The sequence below is a fragment of the Choristoneura fumiferana genome, chromosome 8, assembly GCF_025370935.1.
Source record: "Choristoneura fumiferana chromosome 8, NRCan_CFum_1, whole genome shotgun sequence".
Classification (NCBI taxonomy): Eukaryota; Metazoa; Arthropoda; class Insecta; order Lepidoptera; family Tortricidae; genus Choristoneura; species Choristoneura fumiferana.
This window is the reverse complement of record NC_133479.1, coordinates 8,434,276-8,454,393: the sequence shown is the minus strand read 5'-3', so window position 1 is coordinate 8,454,393 and position 20,118 is coordinate 8,434,276. Positions and strand designations below refer to the sequence as shown.

General features: G+C 41.9%; 1 long non-coding RNA gene across 2 annotated transcripts; it reads left to right on the top strand.

Moving 5' to 3' along the window:
- Nucleotides 1-1,310: 1,310 nt before the first annotated feature.
- LOC141430343 (uncharacterized) lies at nt 1,311-19,670 on the top strand. Of its 2 annotated transcripts, none has more exons than XR_012451638.1 (3): nt 1,311-1,400; nt 4,183-4,274; nt 19,468-19,670. It is a non-coding gene; the product is annotated as an uncharacterized lncRNA (long non-coding RNA). The 2 variants fall into 2 exon arrangements; XR_012451637.1 differs by having other exon boundaries at nt 1,319-1,837.
- Nucleotides 19,671-20,118: the final 448 nt, after the last annotated feature.

The window sequence follows — 20,118 nt, the reverse complement described above, 5'->3', positions numbered from 1 at the left end:
AGTTCTAATGGTAGCCATTCCATTACCTATAGCCATTTACTTTTCTGACTTACAATGACTACTATTAATTATTTATTGCGATTTTAAATTAATTCTTATTATATTAATCAAAAATATATTTTATCTATAACAATGAAACAAGGTATCTATAACAAAACTAAAGCTAACAAGCGCCTCCTTTACAATACAATCTTGTTTTAACCATTTCCAGCGGTGTTTTTTTTTCAAAGTAGCTTATAAAGGTAGGGTATAAATTTTACTACAATAATATTGTTGAAATTGTAACTTTTGTTATGCAGTGGGTAGGTAGATATGCCAATCAAGATCTTTTCTTCTCTGTATAATACAGTTATCAGTTTACTGTGAATTCACTCACGTACATATTTATAATGTTTCAAAAGTGCTTAGTTGTGATTTTAGTTAAAGATTGAATTAATTGAAGCTCCGAATAGGAGGGTGTCCTTTGGAGCATGATAATTTATTTGTTAAGTATATCCAAATTGTTTTGGGTAGAATGATATAATCCACTTATAATTAAAGCTAAAAGCTTGTGTTTAACTATAATATTGAGTTAATTAAGCATCTAAGCAGTCGTTTCATAAGAATCTGCATAAAATTAACCAGTTTATTTTACTAGGTACCTTCATAATGGGTATAGGTGAGTTTCTTTTCATTTAATTATAAACCGTTTAGTAGATTAGACAATTCTGTGACGCATTTTATCGTGATAATGGAGCCATTGGATTGGAGCTGCAGTAGCAGTCGAGGCTCGGCGAAGTCGGGTGCTGGTGTTGCGACGCGGGCTGCGCGCGCGCCACGTGGCCGCTCACGGCGACGCTGCATGTCAGTTTTCTGGAAAAATTGTCAAAAGTAGCACATCGGGGCGGCGCGGCGGCGGCGGCGGCGGCGGTGCGAGCAATTTGCGCGGCTCCTTGTGCATGTGTGGGTTCTTGTCGCGATCGCTAGTTGCCGCGGTGTGCGCGTACACGTACACGTAAAGTGAAGGTCGAATATTTTGTCCCTCTACTCCGCGGTTTATTGGCGTTCACGAGTCGGCGCTGTGATAATGAGGTGTCGTCGTCCCGTTCGCTCCGGCCGCGGCGCGGGCCCGCGGAAAGGGACGGGCGTCGTTGTGCGCGTGCGTCGGAGCCTCCGCCGGCGCCGGCGCGGCCTGCCCTCATCAGTCTCCCCGCGGCGGGGAAGTGGTTCGCGTGTGCGACTCCACGTCGCTCGGCCCGCGCGCGCCCTGCGCCGAACACGAATATTTTTAGATAACAGCTCGAATAATTTATTCGCGAGTCGGTGATCGCGCGCACTTTTGCGGATATCGGTATCTGCGCTTAGCGGCTCGCCGTGCGGTGCGGCGCGAGCCGCCGCCGACGCCGGAGACATCCCGATAGGTAAGCTGCGCACTTCCTGCGCGCGCGCCGCCATGATCGGTCGGAACGTCACTTCCGCCGAGGACCGGAACCTGCGCTGGCGGCGGCTGCGCCCGCGGCGCTCGCGGCTCGGACTCGCAGGTCAATGGGCGACGGTTCTCGATTCATAAAATGTCGATTCCATTCACGCCGCGGCGCGATGCTACGCCGGCCGTTCACTCGCGACCCTCGCGTCTTCGAATATTCATGTCTCCATCGATAACATCGTAACCCTTGACTTCTTTTTGTATTATCACGTTTTTAGTGAACACCACTTGTTGAGGCCGGATTTCGTGCGATGTGCTAGAAGCAAAGTGCCGTTCGACTATTTTTGATTCTCGTTTTACTGTGAAAACTTAGTGCATTGTGAATTAAATTGTGGTTCTCCGTCTGTTACATGGAATGTGGCGACCAGTATCGTAAGATTGTCAAAGGATTTTATTTTGATTCACACCCTTTATTGCAATTTCATTTAGGTATATTTTTATCCTCTTGTTAAAATCAAAGTTTTCCAAAAATCCGTTAAGTAACGGTTTGCTCTCCTACCCTCTTCCAAAAATATATATTTTATTTCGGAAATTAAAATCTAAAGCAAACATATCTATTATATTCTAATTATTTTTTTTATTTGGCGGGTGATATGTAACGACAGATTAAAGTTAAATGTGTGTTGTAGCCGGCGGTGCGGTGGCCGGCTGCGCCCGCGCCGCCCCTGCAGCGGACCGTGACGTGCCGTCCCGCTCTCGCGCAGCACAGATCCTAACCCCTGTTCATTGCCCTCTGGACTCGCTACCCTCATTACACTTATCTAAATCATTTACCCTAGCGCTTTCTTTCGTTTATTTTTTTAAAATCTACATAAACTGCCAGAAACAATCGATAAATATAACTATTTTAAATGGTTTTATCTGTTTTGCGTAACTAATACAGATAATATTAAAAAATACATAAATTCAACGGAATAGGTGTTTGCTTATTAATTAACAATTTCCAATGTTGTGCCAATTATATATTTTTACGGTTATTACGATTATTTATTTTAGTGAGGGTAATAAGTATTGTAACTAATTGTAACATTTATTTGCTTAGCGCTTAAATAATATTCATTCATGGCAACACAGTGATGACGTTTGAAATAACCGAAATGAAATGTTGGGCAACCTTACTGTTTGCTTTGTGACGTCGATGGAAGTTCTGGGGGATTGTTTTAGTTTTGATTACGTAGCCCTAGATGTGTTAGATCAAGCGTGTGATGATGAGATGAGTCAGGCGTCAGGTGCGACGTCACCGCGGCCCTGACTCAGCGTGACGTGCGCTCCGCTCCGCTCTTGCCCTTTAGCCCTCCGCTAACCAAGCTACAAGTACCGCTAAAATGTCACTCGCATATTCCGGTCGCCGCCTACAACGACCCGGCGAACGGTAAGTAGAATAGGAACGGAGTGCGTGGTCCGTTTCCGGCGCAAACCGACGTGGGTGCACGTTTTATAAGCACTTCCTCTGTTTCTTCCGAACGTGGGACATTCCCTCGACGTACTCCGATTACACATCGTAATAATCTTTTGATTGACGCGTCATAACAACTCAATTACAAGCGAGTAATCTTTTATCTTGTACACCCGATGACCGGTGGCCGCGTGTTGTCTGTGGCCACCCCATTTCCGGCTTAGTTGTTTGCAGATAGCGGCGAAGCTTCACAAATTCTGATATTCCCAGCCCCACGATAAGCCATTAAGAGAAGCATGGAAAAAAGGCGATCATTACAAAAGGATGTAAAGACTGCTCCGGCGCCGAACCTTCCCAGAAACGGGGCCATTCTTATTCGCGCTCCCGCTGTATTCAAGGGTTTTTTAGTTTTTTTTTTTCACGGGAGCGAGCGGTCCGCTTGAGGGATTCAAGGAAATGGCTTATTGGGTTTCGTTTAGGAGCGGGCTTATCTCGGGGCGTCGATCGGCGGCGAGCCTGGGAACGCTCTGCTAGCCGGCACCCCGGCACCCCACAGCACCCCGCGCCTGTAAGACTCCCTTACCTGCCATAAAAAACATTTCGCACCACTGTTTATTTTATCGTCGATCAAAAAATTCATTTAACACACAGCAATACCAGTGTTCCCTAAATCCAAGAACATCAACTGTCGTTATATCTACTAAACCGTTAACTTGTCAACATATTTTTTTTTTAATCAAACTAAGTAGTTAACTCCTGACCTAACCCACGCGATAGATGTTCACGACATTTAAAAATATTATTTACCAAGGTAGAAAATCACTTCCAGATAAAACTTCAGACATAAGAAATTTGGACTTTGAGCTACAGTTTAGAAGAGAAAGTTGTGAAGTTAGTTTCTACTTTTTGGAGATAAAATTGGTTTAGTTCTCATTGTTATTTCGTCTGGTCTGGGTGATTAAAATAACAGTTGATTATAAAAATTGCCGCAACACTAAATTGTGGCAATTTCATTGTTTTATTATAGGCTGAGGACGTTTTGTTAATTGTATAATTGAGTAATATATCTTTAATAGTATTTTGTTAGTTTTATTACAAATCAAAAAATTTCAGCATAGCAACATTTTAACTATATATCTAGGGATTAACATGATTTGGCAGTTAACTATACTTTTAACTATCTTTTGAAAAATCGAGCATGTGAAATGTAATTATTAACCCTTTTTTAATATCTTATGTTTTAGATGTAGGATACATAGTTTACAGGAAATCAGTAGGTATAAAAACAGAATTCAATCTTCTTTTTCGTTGGTTTTTTCAGTGAAATCGTCGCAGACAGCAGACACATGACAGCAGCGGGTTTACTGGATGAAACTGGAAACTGGGGGCCAGCAAATACGATTTCATAAACAGGTACGAAATTTTTAATTACTACAAATAAATCCACAAAAGCACCGTTAGACATAAAAATCGTGTTTTTTTTTCTCATAATAGCTGAGACTTTTGTTCTTTTCTGATTATTTATCGATTCTTTTTTTGGCGTTATGTACCTAATGAGGGTAGTGGCAACGATAACTGGTCTTTCACTTACCGCATATGTAATAATAAAGGGAATTTAAAAAAATATGTACGTATACAGTATGCATAAGGGGGGTGGCAACAGTAGATACTATTTGTTAATCCTGCTAAACCGCCCTTTTTAGGGTTACAAGGAACCCTTTATGTTCTCGTGTCTTGGCTTGAGACTGCTAGTGCTGTAATTTTGCGTGGGTAATTAACCACACTTACAAAATGGTAATTGCATTTGCAAAAAAAAAATCATGTGTGTGGCGTGTTTTTTATCATCTAAGTGTGGGATATTTCAGAATATGTATTATCCGTATCCGTTATTCCGTTCCGTTAGTTATCTGTTTGCGAAATATTAAGCTTTCAAAATGCTAATTTCTGAGTTGCCCTCCCATCTTTACAAGCTAAATTGTTAGCTGTAAAAATCTGATTTTTTTTATAATGAAGTACATATAACAAATTTAAAAAGAAAATTATTAAGGCTAAGTAAGCTTTTTTAAGTTAACGAGTAATATTCAATAAAAAAATAATATTTAGTATTTGCCGCATCATATAAGGAACCCTGCGCGAGATCCGACACGTACTTGGCCGTTTTAGAATAGAACTTTGATGCACCGTCACTTTATAATTATAATACGGTTTCACTCACTATGACATTACATACAACAAAACTTATTTGCGACAAAACTGTGGTATCTCCAAAGTTGCGATTTTACAGATGTCACTGTTTTGTCGCAAAGGTGCAAAATACGAGTATAAAAGGTGGTCTGTGATTATTTCTAAAATCCCATGGGAATTCTCATTGATGTTCCATTAAAAACAGCCGTGCAAAAGTGGTAGTTTTTCGAGACTTTATATCTTATCCCGAGGGAATATCGGGATAAAAAGTAATCTATCCTCGTTGATACTGCAATACCGCGTCGTTTTCATAAGGACCTATTTTCACTGTCAGAATAGTACAATGTTAGTAACCTTATGGAAAAAGCTACTTAAGCGGTATTGCAGTATCACCGACGCTACGTGTTATTCCAAACGTCCAGCTATCTACTTACCAAATATCAACAACGTTCGTGCAGCTATTTTAGCGTGAAGTAAAGTAACAAACATGCACACACACACACACACACACACACACACACACACACACACACACACACACACACACACACACACACACACACACACACACACACACACACACACACACACACACACATACAAACTAAAGATATGATTTAATGAGGATTTCTATGAAAGGCTAGATGGCGCTAGAATGTTGAAGTCTGTTTGTCAACTTTTGTGTCACGTTGGTGATTCGTTACATAACTAAATGAGCCAATAGTAAGCAAGACAGTGACGTCAAATGGACGGCGGTGATACTACCGCCATCTAGCGATATTTATTAACTTTACAGTATCGATATTAATAATCCGTAGAACTTAATTATAGAGGATAAGTTAGCTCAAAATTTGTAAAAAATTCACAATTATACTTTATTTACTTTTATCGTTTTTTTAAACTTAATTGCTTCTGACTCAGAGAATAAAGTAGGAAGCTTCAATAAGTACCATCACCCAAATATGGTCTATCAATTTTTAAACAAGTTCCTATCAAATGAATATTTCGCTAAAGTCGAACTTTCAAGTTGACAGACACGTCAATTGGCATTATTGTTTTGTGACATGCAAACGATTATCAACTTTAGGGTGGCAGACCACATATTTGGCTGATGGTACACCGATATAATGGTGGAATTTTCCATAAGATTATTTTGAAGGAAAATTATGAAATTAACTTTCAGTTATGTTATCCTTTGAGGGCAAATTTCATAATAATTGCTTTTTGAAATAAGAATGCAATTTTTGGTCATACATAGGTAATTATGTAATTTCATATTATTCCCTGACATGTTCACAAAAATATTACAATATTAAGTGAGAAGAGCAGGGCAGTGTTTTTGGACACACAAAAAAAAAATATTTTTTTACTCAAAACGACATCATGCTCATAATTGTTAATTTGACTTCTCACTTTTAAACTTATAAATTGCAAACCTTGACTAAATTGTAGTTGGTTTGCTTAAAATATGTTACTACTGTGAGATGGGCCGAGACTTAATGAAAAAGACAAATCACTCACGTATTACAGTTAAGGCTTGCCCGACATGTTTTGAACCAAGCCGTTGCTAAATGTATCCTTAATAATCGTTACAATTACGCAACTCAGGTCGCAGCAGTTCGTTGGGTTGCACTTGCAGGTCACAGGCCCTTATTGAGGGCAAAGGGAAGTAATAAATCTGTCGGCGCGAACAATGGAGCGATAAGGGGCACCTTGCGCTTGCGCCGATAGCGAGCCCTCTCCCCTCTCCCCCCACCCGCCGCGCCTTTCTATCCAAAACACAACGCGATTACACCTCGACACTTTGACCAGGTTATGTTGCTATATTTAAAATAGTAGATCCATGCCTGTGTATTTTGTTTATTGTTAGGGGCACTCCCATAAATTAAGGGTATAATGCGAGTTTTGGATTGAATTTGCACCAAGACAAATGTTATTGTGGTCATTCATACATGTCTGTTTAGAGTTTATTAAGTAAAATAAAAATCTTTATGTACAATAATTATATATTTTTAATTGACGTTCATGGCGCATTTTTTTTCATAAAAAATAGATATCCTAAAAAACTATTGGTCAATACAATCGCCTATTTTTTCAAAATTGCAACCAACATAGTTACATCTCGAAGGAAACATTTTGTTTTAACAAAGATAACAAAGGTACTATTGTCACTCTTGCTTTATAAAAAGTTTATAAGTATACCTTTTTATTTTCTTTCTTTACTTTTTATATAAACATGTAAATATATATATAATAGATATATTTAAGGTAGATGCCATGACTTGATGAACACAAGTGTATATGCTATGAAAAACATATCTAGCAGACAGAATCACCGAACCTTTCACTGCTACGAATCACTCAAAAAACGTGTAGCACTGCTACGGCGTAGCATTTAAAGCATTTGTTTGGACCCAGTGCTATAACCAGTTTCAGTGGCTATAACCATAATTTATTATACTAAGGGGCTGTTTCACCACCATTGATTAGTGTTAACTGTCGGTTAAATGTGATGCCGTCTGTATTTGATTTGTTTGAATAGACGGAGACGGCATCACATTTAACCGTCAGTTAACACTAATCAATGGATGGTGAAACAGCCCCTAAATCTAATTTATATAATCACCCCTGGCTATTTAATTAAGTTCAAATAAAAGAAAGCTGTCTAAATTGAATTGCATTATCTTTATGCCAGTTTTTATTCAATTAACTTGAAATGATTATTTTCAGTGACACAGGAAAACCCACTTCACTCAGTTAGAAATTGAGTTAGATTTTCAATAATTGTAATAGAACCCAAAGAAAATATTATAAATTTCGTGAATGTTTTTAATTTGTATTTTATTTTAAATTATGAACCATACAATTAGTAACTTACTTAGACAAAGGAAAAACAAAGGCTAATGGATTGGTATCATCATAAGACACAGCCTTATGCGGCGGAGCGACAAATACGTGATAATTATGTTAGGGGCAGGAACTATTGTTTGAAGCAAACAAAAAAAAACCGGCCAAGAGCTTGTCGGACACGCCCAAAATAGGGTTCCCGTAGCCATTAAGAAAAAATAACTAATATTTTTCTAAGGATTTCGTATTTTATACGGAATCTTCCAAGTTTAGGTATTTACCCAAGCAAACTTACCCGTTAACGTTTTTCTTAAAAGTTTGATATACTTACTATCATCCTGAATTTTTTCAAATTTTTCCACCCCCTGGTTTAAATTTAGAGGGGGGGAGGACGCTCGATTTTAATGAAAATTTGCACTTTAAAGTTGAATATTTCGCAAACATATCACTGAATCGAAAAATCGTCTGAGCAAACCCCTAATGGTTTTAAAATACCTATCCAACGATATCCCACAATATTGGGTTGGATGGGAAAAAAAATCACCCCCACTTTACGTCTATGGGAGGTACCCTAAAAAAGTTTTTTTTATATTTTATTGTACCATTTCGTCTGCATAGTTTACATTTATATCCGTGCAAAATTACTCTAGCATTGATAGTTCCTGAGCAAAGCCGCGGACGGACAGACACATTGTGAAACTATAAGGGTTCCGTTTTTGCCATTTTGGCTCCGGAACCCTAAAAATGCGTCATTTTGCAACGTATAAATACTTTTCTGAACTGATCAAAAATACATCCAAGATTTAGTTAAATTGCTTTGATGTGCTCAGGAACAAAAAATCAATGATTGCTACGCATATATCCTGTTTGTTCTCTAGAATATACTACAGGACCATAAACTAAACTTAAGGGACAGAGGTAACAAACACGCTTAGTCACAAAACTTTCGCATTTATAATATTAGTAGGATAATACAGACGTAGTTTTCCAGTGAGCCTACCACCATCGGTTGCTAAGTACGCCCAATCACTAAATTAATTAAAATAATAGACCACATAGCGACTGATATTTTTGGCAGTAGGTACGTTGCTGATAGGCCGGTGGCGATAGTGAGGTGGGAAGGAGCCTGGCATAGCGCGAACCTTATCGGTCATTGACCTTCACACCTAAACGGAGCCTCATATCCACATCTCGCTCGGTATGCGTTTACGCGTTCGTACAATTTAAAGCACCGTCAATCAAGAGGACATTAAATAAAAATAAAATTAAAAGTATTCAATACAAATTTGAGAAGAACGAAACCCCATAACAAAAAGCAATTGACACGAATCATATCTGGCGATATGATTTATTTCCTTGACTTTTTTAGAAACTTCTAAAATACTCGCCACTGAATTCATTTTCGTAACTCGTGATATACCTAAGTACCTTGGCCGAATAAACACCTAAATAAATAATTCAACGGATCTCCTCGGCGCGCAAGTAGGTTATTGGTACTTCAATGTATTATTTTGTAACTAAGGTTAAAGCGAACGATATGGGCACGAGAGCCGGCGGTGTGATTGCAAAGAACATTAACAAGTTTTAACTTAACTAGAAGACAGACTATGCGAAAAGTCTTGTATAAGGGCCAAACCAGATTACTTGGCAGGGTCAGTTGTTATGCGATTAGATTACAAACTTAATACGTATGTACATAGGCCTCAAAAAAAACCTGTAATTTTTTTGTCGTCGTGTTATTCGTCGCGTTTCTAACTCAGTAGGAACGGAAAGCATTGAGTGACAGGCAGAAAGCAAGTAGTGCTAGCCGTCTGGAGCGCTGACGTGAGCAGACGCAGGCGCCGGCGGGGCCGTGACCCGCGCAGCGACACCCGAGCCGCAACCAGAGCCGCCCCCTATTTTGCGGGCGCCTCTCATGTGCCACATTTACTTATTCATCAAACCTTTATTTAGTAAGTAACGGCTAGTAGTCGCCGGGACCAACAGGAAGTTGGGAAGCCGCGACTACGTCACAACATTAACATGTAATGTAACGGCCGCTCACCTACCTCCCAGATACATAAATTGGTTCTCCTTTTGTAAGCGGACGACTCGCCGTGTTGACTTAAACGATAATCGAAATAATCGTGACACGGTAATGTCGGTCATGTTAGTATGTAATTAGAGGCGACGAGGGGGACGAGACGAGGCTAACAGAATTCGGCGCGGGTCGTGGCCTGCGCCTGCGCTGCGCCGTTGAATAATACATGCCGCGCCGCGCGGGCGCCGCCGCGAACAATACACGGAATCTAGGCTCTAGACACTCCGTGACCTCTCGCAAGATGTCGCCCTGAAAATGAAATGTACACACTCGATACTCGCCTTGAGCGGCCCCCGCCCGCCGCGCCCCGCCTTTGCCTACATAGATTAAACAATAATTACTGGCTTTATGGCACATTAATAATAATTAAAAATTGTACATCTTGTACTTAAATGAATACGGAATCGTATAATGCATTAAGTCTTTGGTACACCGCTAGCGCGGCGAGGCGCGACGGTGGCGCTGCGCACGTTTATTCTGTTATTATGGCAATATCTCAAGGTTGCCCTAGATTGTTGCCAGCGTTTGATATAGTGACAACGTCGTGAATCAGGCGCTTCAATTTTACAGAGGAGAACCTATGGTACATTTTACCCTCTTCCAGTAGGTAGTTAGATAAAATATCAGTTTGGTATGAAACTTAGGTAGGATCTGATGACATTGCAATAATATTACCGGCAGAAAAAGAGCGAATTTAAGAATTTATATATGATTAATTCATAATCCTTTAGTACCCGGCAGTAACGCTTTCTCTGTGCCCAAAGCCTGGGTCGCAAACACGGCGCGTTTGAAACTGATAGTACCGTCGTCACCGTCATATGATCTGCCACTGGAATTTGTCTTCTTAGTACATAATTCTATAAGCAGGTACGCAATCGGCAGGAATGCGAAGTGTCGGCAACATTCGCCTTGTGAAAGCGCTGTGCGCAGTGTTTACCAATTGTTTTCAATAACGACTGCGTAGCAAAACGAAGAAGTCAATAGATCCTAAATATTCACGTATTTTTTTTTCACCAAGTCTTTGATGCAATAATTAATCAGAAAATTTAATTTTGAGAATAGATTTACGTGTTGGGAGATTGAGTCAGAGCTCTTAATGATGTTTTACTATTTAGCTTATCTTAATTGGTTACATTGTCAGCAATTATGGCAAGTGTTGACTTACAAGTATCGCTCAGGAATGTCTAGACCACACACTGCACTTACTGTTTTAACGCAAACTCAAGTATGTACCTGTTTATAAATGAAACATTTGTTGAAACATTTTATTGAAAATGGCGGTTGACTATCAGTTTATATAGGTAGATACCTACTTAGATATAGAAGTTTGTAAAAAAAATATTTAGTTCGAGCTTGTACTTTACTACATAATAATATGTTGTCTTGTCAAGTCAATCCAATTTAAAAGTGGATGACATTCGACTAGCAAGTTTTGCCCTCAATAAACATACAAACAATCATCGTAACTTAAATAAAAGATTGTAAAAATAATTTACTTAGTTAAAATTACACGTAGATTTTGTTTAACATTAAATAGGAAATAACTACGATAATTCGATGTGAGAATGATGTAATTAAGACTCCACTGGCTAATAATTAACTAACTGCGATAGTTATTTAATTCAATCACTTCTTTCTTCTTAAGTAAAATTTGAACTTTAAGGTTCATACTCAGTTTGAGCAGCAGCTGGCAACACAAAATCTAATTTTTTTGCGACTTTTGTCATAAAATAATTTTCATTTTATTAATTAGGTGCAGTCAAACACGAAAGTAGCTGAACCCCTTTTAGTACGAGTACTTTGTCACTGTCCTTAATTAGAAATATTTCAAACTGTTTCTGTTCTGTCATTTACTGCGACAAAGTAATAGAGGATCAAGCTATTTTAAAAACTTGACTGTATATAGAAAAAAACAAATTTTGGTTTTCTTAACCGAAACTCAAATTTTGCATTGCGTGGTGTATCACTGTATCACTAGATTCTCCTTTCTACATCTTGAGGCATAATTTCTAAGAGAATGTCATTCGTAGACAAATCCGTAGCGCGGCGTAGCACCCGCGTAGCGCGAGGCCACATAGTCAATATGAAAGTTTCAGAGACTATTTAATTTTCTATACCTAACTTTTCTTCCTATGATTTGATGGGAATTCAAACAAGCCTATCACATATTTTGGTCCTGCGGTAATGCTCATAAACCAGGTGATAGGTGGATAAATTATTAATTTTTTTTATACCTTTAGAGTACTTTGCAGCTTTCTGGAATAAAAAGTATCGCATATTTCGTTTGTTTCGGAGTCAAGAATTTTCTACATGCATCTACACAAAATTTCATCCAAATCTGTATTTGAAGAAAAAACAAACCAAATAATAAATAATAATTAAATATCATGCGTCACTTGACACCGATTGACCTAGTCCCAAACTAAGCATAGCTTGTACTATGGATACTAGGCAACGGATAAACATACTTATATAGATAAATACATATTAAACATCCAAGACCCGAGAATAAACATTTGTATAATTCATACAAATATCTGCCCCAGCCGGAAATCGAACCCAGGACCTCTAGCTTCGTAGTCAGGTTCTCTAACCACTTGGCCATTAGGTCGCCAATGAACCTACAAACTTTCTCATTTACCTATAATCCTACTAATATATACGTTTTTTTTCTCTTTCCGCTTCAATATTTTTATTCTTAGTGCAATTTTATCTAAAGATGTTAGATAATTTAAGGTGACCTCTTGGGACTTCTTGTAAAGTAATATTAAAAAATGTACATATATTGTTTTTTGACGTAAGCTTTGGTATAAATAGGTATAACAAGGATCGTTCTAAAATGACTTTATCATAGTAGGTCAGTGCACCAGTAGTAATTCATTTATAATTATAAGATGTTCAATCTAAACTAAATTGTCTGTTTATGTATGCTTATTTCCGTATTCATTGTCGTGATTAAACGTTTCTGATGAACCGGGCGTTAATTGTCGCGTTTTAATATGCAGGTCGCGTACGACACGTCGCACCCATTAGGGACTGTCGCTTACACTACACGCGACAAGCGACATCGGAACAAATGCTCGGCACTAAGCTTGTGCTTCAAAGTATGTATCTGCATTCGTGATCAAAGGTTTATTCAGAGAAGAATGTAATTTAATCAAGTACCAAGAATGTTGCGTGCTGCTATAGTGAAAAACGAACTTTACTACATCATTCAGCACTCAATGTATTTCCAACCAGTGGCGTAGCGTAGTTGGGGCGGTCCGCCCCGGGCGGCACATTTAGGGGGCGGCAAAATACCATAAAAATTTAATGGTATGTGTGAAGTTCCCAATCCGCACTGGGCCCGCGTGGGAACTACGGCCCAAGTGTTCTCATTCTGAGAGGACCAGCCGCAGCGTTAGGACAGTGTATAGGCTGGTATGATGATGACAATTCCACAACAACAAAAAATGTCGCTCCTACGAAACGGACCGATTAGAATGAGTACCCTAAATAAGAGGGCGGCAAAATTTTCTTCCGCCCCGGGCGGCTGTTACCCACGCTACGCCACTGTTTCCAGCTAGACTATTTTGCAATATAGTAGCAGAGATTATTTTGTATATGTTAGCAAAACACCACGTACCCCACTTTGTTTTGGTAGATTAGACTTTTATAACTAATCATTTTTTTTTACTCGATAGACCTTTCTTTGCTTTTTAAACTACGGCTGCCTCTCCTTTTTACGAATTACAATAGAGTCATAATTACAAGTACCTACTCCTTAGCAAGAATCGCTAAATCCATTGTAACTCGTAGGTTGTATTCCGGTAATTGTTATAATATGTCCGGTATAAGTTTGGGAGTGTTGGCGAGCATTTATTGACCTTATCTCCGGCGAGCCCTTGCGCTTTCTTCGCGTCCGTTAATGAGCTGCGTGCGCGCACCGGAACGGACGCGGGTACACGCCGCTAGGGTTGCCAGCTGCTGCTTTCATATTGACTGCTTTATCTTATTTGATCAGGTAAAGGTCGATTTATTTGCAGAAACAGTGGCAATAAGTAAGCACGTGTCGAACTTGTAATAAAATTGTGGTTATTTTAGAGATTTTATATACTGGTAATTTTATGCCAGAGTAGAAAATTTTCCACCGTCGTCATTGTGATTTTGAAAGATAAAAGTAACTACTTATCCGATTGACACGTTGATGGCTTGATGGTAGCTTACTTTGAAAAATTGTACCTACGCGGTTTTATTTATTCCAAATCAAATCTCGCCTTACGTAATGCGTCGCAAAAGTCGATAGCAATAAATGGTAACCCTGGCGAGCAGTGATGCGGCGATTGAGTCATTACCTTCCTACGTAACTACTCGAAGCATTCGGAATCGGTACTTCAATCATAAAATCCAACTGTTCTCCGGCTGTGATGAAACGTAGTTGATGACGTTTATTTTTACTTAATTCTACTTCATGATTGATGTGATATTGTGACGGAGTTGTAATATTTACTGACAATCACTCATCTGACGATGGGCCTCAGTCGATTCATGTTTTTGACGAATCCGTACAACAATTCAAATTAACTACAAAATAGGCATTAGCGGAAGAAGAAGACCAAAGAAGCGACAATCTTGATTGGGGTATGTTATTAATATGCGAGACCGAATAAAACCGATCACGAGTCCGTAATTCGACTGTTAGTAACATTACTTTTTGAGCGGCGAATAGAGTGAACAGTCACAGTTTAAAAATAATTTTCTCAATAATGTGAGTACATTGTTCTGCTCTCGAAATAGGTTCGCCTGAAGGCGAGTGCCAAAATTCGAACCACCGATGCTTGGACACGGGCAGCCGCGTGTGCTTTTCGGTTCCAAACGTATGGTCAGTGGCAGGAGGCAGCGGAAACCGAACCTCTCCGAACTCAGCCGCCGAGGCTACGCCAATGCCGAGTCGCGGAGTTAGTTCGATACCAAGATTCGGAAATAATTTAAATGCATTACATCACGCCGCGGCGCGGGTGCGAGTGGCGCCCGCGTGGCCGGTGCATCGCGCCCTGCGTCGCTATAAATAGCGCGGCGGTCCCTTAAGGCGCGGGCGCATATTTCCGGGCTGGAAGTGTGTCGTTTCCGCTGCGAGCGGTCGTTGACGCGGACGTCAGCCGCCGCGAATAGCCGCGTGCATTGTCGCCGCGCATTCCCCGCCGCCGCCGGCGTCGACGACGTTTTTAAATAGAGAAACGATTACGAGCGTCTGGCTTCGTCGGCGCCGGGCTCGTGACCGCGCGAAAGTGCAGCGGCCGCCGCGTCACGGGCTATTTGCGGGCGACGTCGCTCCTGCCCCGCGCCCGGCTCCGCGACACACATCGCTACACCAACTTCTTCACTAATCTACTTATCAAAAAGTGGATCAAGGTTAAGCTTCCGTCGCATCTGCTCAAGATCCCGTTTGATGAATCAGAAATGCTGAAATCTTAAAACGGGGGCTTTGACAAAATTCTTTGTAGTGATTCCATTTAATGGCTTTCGGCGGTCCCTTTAATGTACAGTTACTGTTAAAAAGTTTTTTTACGATGCTTTTGTGCCGGCATCGCAATCGTTTGTCAAGCTGAGGTGTCATTCAAGCGGAGCTCGGGCGCGGTGCGGGCCGCTGCGGTTGCATTCGCAGCCGCGAGCGGCTCTACAGTCGCGGTGAATAAATTCGGAGGGAGGCGCACTGGAATGCGGGAGGCGCGCGGCGCGGGCGGGGGGCGCCGTGCGACTGGCGCGCGCGCCGCTGTCCCACGGTCGCCGCCGCCCGCGCCCGCGCCCGCGCCCGCCCGCCGCTCGCCCCGCGACCCTGCCCCGACCACTTTCTTTCGCGCCATAAAGGTCGTTTCAAATATTTCGGAATGCTGTTTGGTGACATTTCACCGGTGCGGGCGGCGAGGGAATGCAGCCTGCAGTCGACACGAGGCGCTCGAGTGCGCCGCGTCGACCCGCGCCCTGATTCTGTCGACAACACTGCCACTGCACCTCGACGTCACTGCGCCCAAATGCAATCTCTACATACTTGCAGATACATAATATACTTCTGACGATCACGATGATCGAAGTCTATCCGGTCCCGTTATAGTTGTATCCCAAGAAAAGCCCTTTGTTGTTGCATCGTACTAGAATGCATGCCTGCAATATGTATTAAGACAATTCGACTGACGTCAGGTACGGGCGTGAGAGAGATAACGAGCCCAGTGTGCGTGTCATTATGAGTACAACGCGCGCAAGCGCTGGCGGAACCTTTGATGCAATTTTGCACAAAAATGCAACGACACGCAATGTTAAAACGACATCTCAGGCTAAAATATTGACTCTATTAATTAAATCACCTGCTCTTCTTCGACGGATATTCCGCGCGCGACTATGTAGGTATGACATAATGCAACAATGACATTCATCTTTTTTTCGGGACTAGTCATAAGCCGACAAGTAAAGCTCCATCAGTCTACTTTCCATGTTGATGTGTGAACTAAGTTTCTCCAATTAATAGATTCGTTCCAATAGCAAACATCGAGTCGGAGAAAGCAGTGGTGGCGTGGGTCAACGTCCGGAGGAATTCACACCGTCCGTTCGCTGTGACGATTACGAAGAAATGTGGCGTAACGCTCTAAAATGTCAAAAACCATGCTCGTTTACCCATTCCGGGTGGCGAGCGGCGCGCGGCAGTCGCGAGGACGCCGCGCGGCGCCGCTCGCGGTACAAAGCCCTCCTTTTATTGAATCGCGCTTCGGCCGCTATGAATGGAATGTGGCGGCGGAGGTTGCGCAAGCGCCTAGCACAGCGGCGCTCGCCGGAATGCGCGCGGCCCGGGAGGGGGGGCGCTGCAACCTCCGCTGCAGCGCGGCCATTCACGCGCCGCGCCGCCGCTGCCGCTGTGTGGTCGGCGAAATAACTCACCGTTAGAGCCGCGGAATGCTCGCTCTATCTCTACACTTACCTGCGCCCGCGCGCCCGCCCCGTGCCGGTGATACTGGAAAACGAGATGCCTTGATAACGAACGAGATCTCAATCCGAGACTACTTAACTATCTCTTAGTTGTGTTTATTGCTGATGATAACAGTGTCAGAAATTCGGGTCTTTAAATAAGACGCTTAAGGTTTCATTCAAGTATTAACACTTTGACAAACAATTGCGAGCAAGAATTCTAAAGTTAAACAAGAAGTGTTGAAATTGCCAACTCGTGCATAAACACCGCATAGAAAGCTCACAATGACACAGACCTGCAATGCAAAACACTCGCGTCCCCAATAGCCATTTTACTTACAAAGTTACAGCCGATGACTTACTTAACTGTTTAACATACATAGGTAGGTACCTAACGCGAATATTTTGTATGGTGTCACATTAATTATACTTGTAAGTAATGGCTACAGCAAAGCGCAGACCTAGTCGGCTACAATAGCAGTGTTTAGGCTCAGTAACAATAACACATTAGCGTTGCACTCTCATGTGCATAATAAATGATACTTATACGAATTCGCATTTGCAGGCACAGCGCGTTGCATTCTAGAGCAGCCGATTGTTAGGCGAATAATGAGTAGAGAGTGGTCGCCGGCCGCCGCGGCCCGTCGCCGCGGCCGCAGGGCTGTCGTAACGCCATTTGTCGCGTTTTCAAATACAACGTCGAAATAGAATCCCGAAACAAAATCTTTGGCTTCAATAAAATGCCCTAAGAAAATTAAGGTAGCCGTCACAAATGCAATCAACCCATCATCGGTAATTTCACTGCTGTTTGTTGCGAATAATGTGATGAAAGTACCTAATTCTTATTAAGTAGAACCTCTTAACTCCCTACAAACCCGATTAGGAGTGTTTTCACAGCCAAGTTGATAGGCGATCGCCTGTGAGCCATATAAGAGCTGTTCTACTTACATCATTTCTATCGGATGCTCGTCACTATATGGGCAGGTGACTCATTTCAAATAGGTGTATTACCTTGTCAAATTGCCGACCTTATATTGACTACGGATAGACTATGAATTATTCAAGTTGTGTGGGTTAGATAATGCAGTGACTTCGCTCGTACACAGTGGGAACCCTGCCGGCAGCACTATCAATAGTCATAGCGTCACCCGGCCTATATTGTCGCTCGGCTGCGCGGCCACCGGGATGTCGTTTCGTCACCTCGCGCTCTACATTCCGGGTACCGCGCATTGTTCGCTGCGCCGGCGCCTCCAGGCGCACCTGCCCGCTCGCTCCGTCTCGCGCCCCATCTGCGATATCTGCCCGTGGTATCACACGCACTCGCACGACTCTACATCAAATCTTCGACACATATTTGTTATTCACACGATCCAATTCTGTCGAGAACAACTTAGTATCGCCTCGTTTCTCATGCTTAATGGGGTGCCATTATGTACCTATCTATCTATACATTCAGCTTCAGTTATATCGTACCAGTCAAAGAAGGCAAGATTTCGGAATACGCTCTTAAACTCTTGACGTAAGGACTTGTTTGGCTAATTTTGATACTTCGCTATAATCTGACTCTGATTGTACAAGCCACTAGATTGACGCATGTAATAACAACTCTCCCGGCGATGAAGCTCTTATAAAGAATAAGTATGTAAGAGTATCATGTGACAGGACCATTTGCTACTATCAAAAGTGTAAACAGACTGGGCGATAAAAAGTAGCACATTCGCGCTATTTCCCATAGTTGTCAGCAATTAGAGCAATGTTTGTTGGTGCGGGTGTGTGTGGGAGGCGAGGGCGGCGGGGGAGGGTGACACGTGTGGCCCACATAGTGCGCCCATTGAGCGCCCGCGCCGCCCGGATATGACGTCACCACTTCGCACCTGCACCCTGCCCGAGGACTACTTCCCACCACTCACGGGTAGGGGCAAAACTAGTTTGTTTACATCCAAATACCGAAGTTAATTTATTTCGCATTTTTAGCAATTGAGCGCATTCACTAATTGTTCAGTGACACTTCCGAATAGAGTGTACAAGTTGGCGAAATAATGTTGGCGCCGCGACTCCCGCGCAGCCGCCCCAACATGGCGGCGCGCCATTTGTGGCCGCTCTTCGTCGCGCCTAATTAATGCTGACACACGGTGTGGGTGAGCCCGCATTGCTTTACCAATCATACCACCACCGCACCACCGCCTTCGTTTATTACTATTTTAGTCGCTCAATACAGTTAAGTAAATGCAATATGTCTAAATGAGTTGTAATGAATGTGTAACCGTCCGACCTTAGTCTGACTTCCAACTCCCACTCTGAGGCGACCATCAGAAATTAACACACATTCATTAGGCGCCAATTCTGCCCGACACTCAGTAGCGACATAATCACGTAGAGGCTCTAAAGGGTCACTCAAATATTGTAAAGCATTTAAATATTTCTTATTGAGATGCATGCATTTTAACCGTCAACCCGTAATCCATAAGTTGCTACAAAGCTACAGAGAAAAAACAGGCCTCTGATATCAATTGTCCAAATATGGTTAAAAATCGAAACAAACCGTTACTTGTGTTACAGATAGCAACGGACAATTAGCAGAAGGAAAGAAGCATTGTTGTTGGAGATGAGTCAGCATGATGTCATGCGCGCGCGCCGCGTGGCATGCGGCAGCTAATGGTCGCGTCCCGGCGCGCGTCACTTCCCATCCCGAAGCATTCGCCCAATCGAGCGATGACAAACCCATTCATATTCCTGCGTTGTAGCTAAGTGTTCACATCACATTCCACGCATGACAGCATAATTAATAAATTAAACTTTGCTAAACGGGGAGCCGTGAAAAGGCCGAAGAACGAAGACTATCAAGAAAAGGAAAGACGAAACTGGTTTTCATAATGATTTGACAGATTGTGCTTTATTCTGAGATCATTGTGAAAGCTGATTTTGTTCCTATGTCGACGATTCCAGCATCCAGCTACTCATCGGATTCATCACACGTCGACGCGAAAAACTTTCAATGGTTTTGTTTAATACATATTTGTTTTTTATAACATGCTCATGTCTGATATTGATATTACAGCTCGGATTTTATCACCATTTATGTATAATGTACTACTAATTTTCTTTCATGCTGGCTCCTATGTTGTAGGTAATCCTAATATTATTCAGGTACTTCGTACTTGAATTATGTTTTATACATCCACACAAGCACACCCGTACGCTGTGCCATCC